We start from the raw sequence: 6,568 nt of genomic DNA, 5'->3' as shown, positions 1-6,568 counted from the left end.
GTGATTTCTATCCACTATTTTTCTGGGCCATCCAAATTCATATATGTGTGATAGTTGACATTGAATACTGACTGATTTGAATAACTTATTAAAGAAAACACCTTCTTAGGCAGTATAACCTTTAATCCATATATTGTTTCATTTATGTGCAAAAATGAGGAAGTTAAAACATTTATTAGAATTTTCATTTAAGGATCCAATAGCACAAATAGACATAAGGGTATATATTAATTAACATTTATCTGCATTTAGAAAGTCTTTAAGTGCTGGAGACTTTGTACTTGATCTACACAAAAAATGCAGTTGTCAAAAATTAGTGGCTTGTTTTCACTGCATAACTGTGTCTAGAGGATCTTTCATATTTAAGTAGACTAGCTGCAAAGGGAAGCAAAAGCTTAGTTAATTCCCAGTGTCAATAAATTACCCCTTACCTCCTTCATTTTCAACTCCCTTCCGTCTAACCGGCGGATAGAGGATTAAAGTGGCCTTTTATTTTTCTTCTATTGAATGTAGCATAGATTCAAATCTGCAACTACTCAAGAATGTGAAATCCTAAAACTGATCTCCTTTCACACATTTGCAAATCACTTCCATGTTTTCAACTAAATGAAATTCTACTGAGTGGTTTACTGTGTACAAAACTTTGTAAGAAAGAGAAAACCTAAATATTGTAAAATCACATGTCTGGTAAATCAAGGAGTTACAACCATGGACCCCTTCCTTCCTGATATCTTCCTTTTCTTCCGTTCTCCTTGCCAACTTCTCAAGAGTCGCTGAGGAAATATAAATGAAGAGATTTCGATTTGGATTGAATTTGCTTCTTATTGCCAGCCCATTGGGGCAAGTCATTGTTCTTTACTAACCAAGAAGTTAAGCACATCAGAGATATCTCAAAGGATAATGGCTTAGATAATGGCAAGTCAAAAGCAAAGATAGTGGTAGCATCCAGGGTGGCTCAGTGGAGAAGTTAGGCTCCCTCTTCATCGCTATAATTCCCTCTTCCTTGACCGTTTTTCTTCCTCGACCATTTTTCTCCCTCATATCATGTAAAGTACTATCTCTAGAAGCTCCAGACTCCCCCTCCCAATCAACTTTACCCTGCACAGAAATATTGGACCTGACATTGGACCTAGAAAGTTCCCATCTCTGATACTGTGAATGAACATAATGAGGACAAATTAGAGTTTTGTTTGAATTGAATGAATAAAGCATTCGATAATGTATTAGCCATGCTTGAGGATGCAGCAAGGAATCTCGTCTCTGCCATTAAAATATGCATTGTATATCTGAGAAATGTTTCTTCTCAGTGGGCCATGTCGACACATAAATGTGCTTTTGAAATCTACATGCAAAAATAATCATGATGTGGACTGATAAGAATTCTGAAGACCACTGAGGCTACATATTAATCTGGGAAACTCTGCCCACAGTCAAAGATTTTCACTAGAAACTCAAAACTTAAATTCTGTATTATTTTTTTTCCTGAAATCATACAAATGTTCTATCCAATAATCAGGCAAGAAAACAAAGGGATTCAATCAGAATTCAGTGGGACACTAAGAAAGTAGTAGTCAGAATTTGACACTTCATGTAAATCAAGTTCAAAACCAAACAGGAAAAAAGGTTCTTTCTAAGTATCACTGTATGTTTAAGTATAAATCTGCATTCATATGGATATGTAACTGCGATTTTTTTTTCTCCTTACTGCATCAACTCTGTTAAGCTGGAACCATGTTTTCCTGAATTCTTTTGCTTGTGTAAATTCAGTTTAGGGTTGGCTGCAGGAGAAATTTGTGTGAGATTTGGAAGTAGACTTTATGCCCTATTTGTCTGTGTGGACTCCAGGTACCATAGCAGATCACATCTTCCCCCTGATCTCCTGGCTTGCCAGATTGTCACTGGGAAGCAGCAGGGTTTGCAGCTCCCCCAGCTCTTGCCTGGTTGATCTCCTCCTGCAGCTCTTCAATTTCTGGACCAGGCGCATGAAAGACTTGTGGCAAAGCATACCAGCTTCTTCACTGGGTAACCCGCATTGTCAAAGCCCTTGCCGGGAATACCTACATTGGTCTCCCCAGTGATAATTGCCTGTTAGGGGACTGCGGATCCTCTTCAGAACCTGCCTCCACCATCTCTTATTGCTTCTAGGCCTTCAATTAAAATCCAGTCTTGGCAAGGCTCCAGGGGTACCTGTAAAGGCAAAAAAATAAAATATTTACCTATATCAACAAACAAACAAAATTATTATCCAATTTATATCACCACACCTGGAAACATGCATGAGAATGGATCCTAAGGGTGTTAGATAAGGATTGAAGACCATATTAGGCTGAATTTGCTGATATGAGTGCACTTAAAAGAGATTGTAGATTCAGTATGTTAGCAGCTGGGAATGACTCTAATAGTCATCTTGGTTAGATGAGTGAACTTCCTTGGTACTCTGGAGATGGTGGTACCCATCCAAGGTTGGAATACTGAAGAGGACCTGCTCATTCACCTTCCTACTATGTCTGGAGGACATTCTCTCACTCAGGCTTTGCAGCATACATTTGTGAGGGAGCTCCAGGGTGGGTATTCCTAGCAGTCCAGAAATATCAGTGGATACTACTGCAACTTGACTCTAAATTCAGAGGGGATGATGTGATCCTGTGGTGACAGGGACCAAGTTGTGGCACTTAATGGATGAAGACAGAGTGGTTTGGCCCACAGAGATCTTTGAGTTGGCCAATAGAGTATCACTAAAACAGAAATAGGTTGGCAGACTTTTAAAATATTTGATATATATATGGCAACAATTTTTTCTGGTGGATGGAAGTCTAACTTTAATCATTAGAATGATCCTGCGTCTCAGCCACCTCCAGAATCGAGCCAATGTATAGAACTAGAGCCCCTGAATGAAGGGGAGGCCAGGACATGAATGAGGAAGCATCCTGCCCTACAGCCAAAAATTTACACTGTAAACGTTCTTCCCCAGCTTTGCCCTGAAGGGACACATGGCCGTTTCTCAGAAGGATTGTTGGTCCTTGGCTCTGATCTTAATTTTTGGAGACATAGAATATCACTGTAGTCCACCAGTCAGAGTAAAGACCAAATGATGTTAGGTGAACACTTCTTTCCTCTCACAGGACTGCTTTCCTCTCACAGTGGCTCCAGGAGGCCCCCAAACCTACAATGGGGTAATTTCTTCACTTATAAATACATAGAATAATAGACTCAACTATTGGCAGAATCCTGACATTGATTCCGTAACCCATGCAGTCAGGGCTATTATGATAGAACAGACCAAGACCAAGCAAAAGTCACTGGAAGTGACTCTACCTACCCAAATGGTAAGCCAAAAGCAAACGGCTTTCTAGAAAAATTGCATAAATTATTGCCAATATCAAAGGCTTGAAAAATACAGGGTTGGGGATCTCTACTTAATGTGCCTATTTGGCCAGTGCAGAGGACCAATATTGCAGTATGTAGTGAGTGACTACAACCTTAAAAAGGTAGTGACTCCAATTCCAGCTGCTATTTCAGATGTATTTTCTTTCTGGAGAAAAAATCGGTGCTGGGAAGGCATACAGCTAATGTTCTGACAAATACTTTTTCTTCTATGTCATTTAGCAAAGATCTCAGGAACAGTTTGCTTTCAGTTGAAAGGGCTACAATATATCTTCACTGTCCTACCTCAAGGCTATACTAACTCTTGAGCTCTGAGTCATAATGTGGTCCACAGGGGGCTTAATTGTCTCACAATTCCAAAGAACATCATGGTAGGCCATCACCTTGTTGATGTCATGCTCATTGAACTTGTGAGCAGAAGTAGAAGCTACTCCAGATAATGAAATAAGACAGATGCATGTCAAGTAGTGGGAAATAGATCCCACAAAAATTAGGATCTGCCATCCCTAGAAATATCTAGAGAAACAGTGGACTGAAGATTTTGGGATATCTCTTCCAAAGTTAAAAATAACAGTTGCTGTGTCTTACATTTCCTACCACTAAAAAAAGGGACATACCTAGAGGGGGATTTTGGAGACATCATATGCCTCATTTGGGTGTGCTTCTTACATTCGTTTATGAAATAACTTTGAAAGGACGCCAGCTTTCTGTGTAGATCCTAGCACAAGGGACATCTCTGCAACAGGTCCAGGCTGATGTGCAAACTGCTGTACCACTTGGGCCCTGGGACTTAGCAGATCTTACGGTGCTTGAAGTGTCCATGGGCAATTGGATGATGTTAAGAGCCAATAGCATGCACTTACGGGTAAATAACTGTGGAGACTCTTATCATTTTACAATAAGGCTATACCATCTTCTGCAGATATCAATTCTTGTTTTAAGAAATAGTTTCTGGTCTGTTACTGGGAACTAGTAAAGATTAAATGCTAGCCCATTAGTCATCAATTTTCTGTGCCACCTGAGGTACCCAACATGAACTAGGTGTTGCCTGATCAAAACCTTGAAGTTGGGTATGCACACAGCAACATTCCCTCATCAAATGGAAGTGGTTAGTATAAGATCCAACCTGTACAGGTCATGAAGGCACAGGTAAGTTTCGTAGCATGTTGTGCAAAAGCTCATGGTTCGTATTCCTTTTACATGGCCTCTTTCTCAACTGCAGCTGTGTCCTCTTTCAGAGTTCCCTTTGATCATCACTGAACAAGAAAATATTTGGGTCTGGTTTACCAAAGGACCTACAAGATTTTCTGGTACCACCATTCCCCAGAGGGGTCAGCCAGCTACGTGTTGGCAGGATGATGGCATTGGGCTATTTCCATCATGGAAGGGGCAGCATTTTGTCCTCACTGGAACAGACACTTGCTTAGAATATGAATTTGCTTTCACTGCACATATTTGTTCTGCTAAAACCACCACTGTGTATGCCTTATTCACTGTTATGATATTCCATGTAGCATTACTTCTGACCAAGGAACTCATCTCACAGCTAATGAAGTGTGGATAAGGAAGGGACTTTTGAAGATTTTGTTATGTTCTCAACTGGGGGACATCATCTTATAGGGCTGAGGTAGTGTCCTATGGATGTAGTACATATCCCAAATCAGCAACCAAAGTATAGTGCTGTTTCTCCCATAACATGATCAAGGAATGGGAATGAAATCAGTTGCTCTTATTATTACCCTTTGTGATCCATTAACAAATTTTGCTTCTAATTCTGGCAACTTTGGGCTCTGCTGCTTTAGGGCATTTTACTTTTCCAGAAGAATAATGCTTCCACCAGGAAACACAGTAACACTCCTGTTAAATTGGAAGTCGAGACTCCTCCCTGAAAACTGTGATGCCAGTAAATCAACATGCAAATAAGTGGCTACTAGATTGGCTGAAGTGTTTGATGCTGACTATCAAGGGGGAAACTAGGTTTCCAGCATACAGTGGGCACAGGGGTAGGCGCTTTCTGGAATACCCTGGTCACCTTGGGTCCTGCTTACTATTCCCTTATCCTGTGGTAAGAGTTAATATAAAACCGTGGTAGCCCAATAAAGACAGGACTTCTCATGGCTGACATTTTAGGAATGGAGTTTTAATCACTCCACTAGGCATGGGATCACAGCAAGGTGAGGTGCTCACTGAGGGCAAGGGAAATATGAAATGGGCAGTGCAAGAAGGAAGTCATCAATACAAGCTATGACCATATGGCCAATAGCAGCAATGAGGACTTAATAGTTACGAGCATTTCTTTCTTAATTTTATATACAGGCATGCTTCACTTAATGAGAGGGATATAGTCTAAGAATTGTGTCATTAGGCAATTTTGTCATCATACTTACATCTTGGAGTGTACTTACACAAACCTAGATGGTATAGCCCACTATACACCTAGGCTGTATGATGACAGAGCCCATTGCTCCTAGGCTGTAAACCTGCACAGCATGTTACCATACTGAGTACTGTAGGCAATTGTAGCACAATGGTGAGGATTTGTGCATCTAAGCGTATCTAAACATAGAAAAGGGACAGTAAAAATTACAGTATAAAAGATGAAGAATGATACATGTGCAAAGGGCACTCACCATGAATGGAGTTTGTGGGACTGGAAGTTGCTCTTGGTGAGTCAGTGAGTGAGTGGTGGGTCAATGTGAAGGCCTAGGACATGATTGTACAGTACTGCAGACTCTATAAACATGGTACACTTAGGCTACAATAGATTTACTTTAAAAAATCTTTCTTCAATAAGAAATTAGCTTATTGTAGCTTATTTTTAGTTTATAAGCTTTTAAATTTTTTAACTTTTTAAATCTTGGTAATAACACTTACCTTAAACAAACACATTGGATAGCTGTACAAAAATATCTTCTTTTTAATTTGTATTTAAAAGCTTTTATCTATTTCTAATTTTTATTTTACTTTTTAAATGTTTTGTTAAAAATGAAGACACCAATACACACACTAGTTTAGGCCTGCACAAAATCAGGATCAAGACATCACTGGCAATAGGAAATTTTCGGCTTCATTATATTCTCATGGGACCATCATTGTAGACTGAAACATCGTTATAAGGTGCATGACTGTATATGTGTGTATGTGTAAAAATTATTTAGTCCCCCTCTTCTATTTTTCTATAATG

The sequence above is a fragment of the Papio anubis genome, chromosome 3 (genome assembly GCF_008728515.1).
Source record: "Papio anubis isolate 15944 chromosome 3, Panubis1.0, whole genome shotgun sequence".
In the NCBI taxonomy this organism is placed as follows: domain Eukaryota; kingdom Metazoa; phylum Chordata; class Mammalia; order Primates; family Cercopithecidae; genus Papio; species Papio anubis.
The sequence above is the reverse complement of the archived record's forward strand: the minus strand, read 5'-3'. Positions refer to the sequence as shown.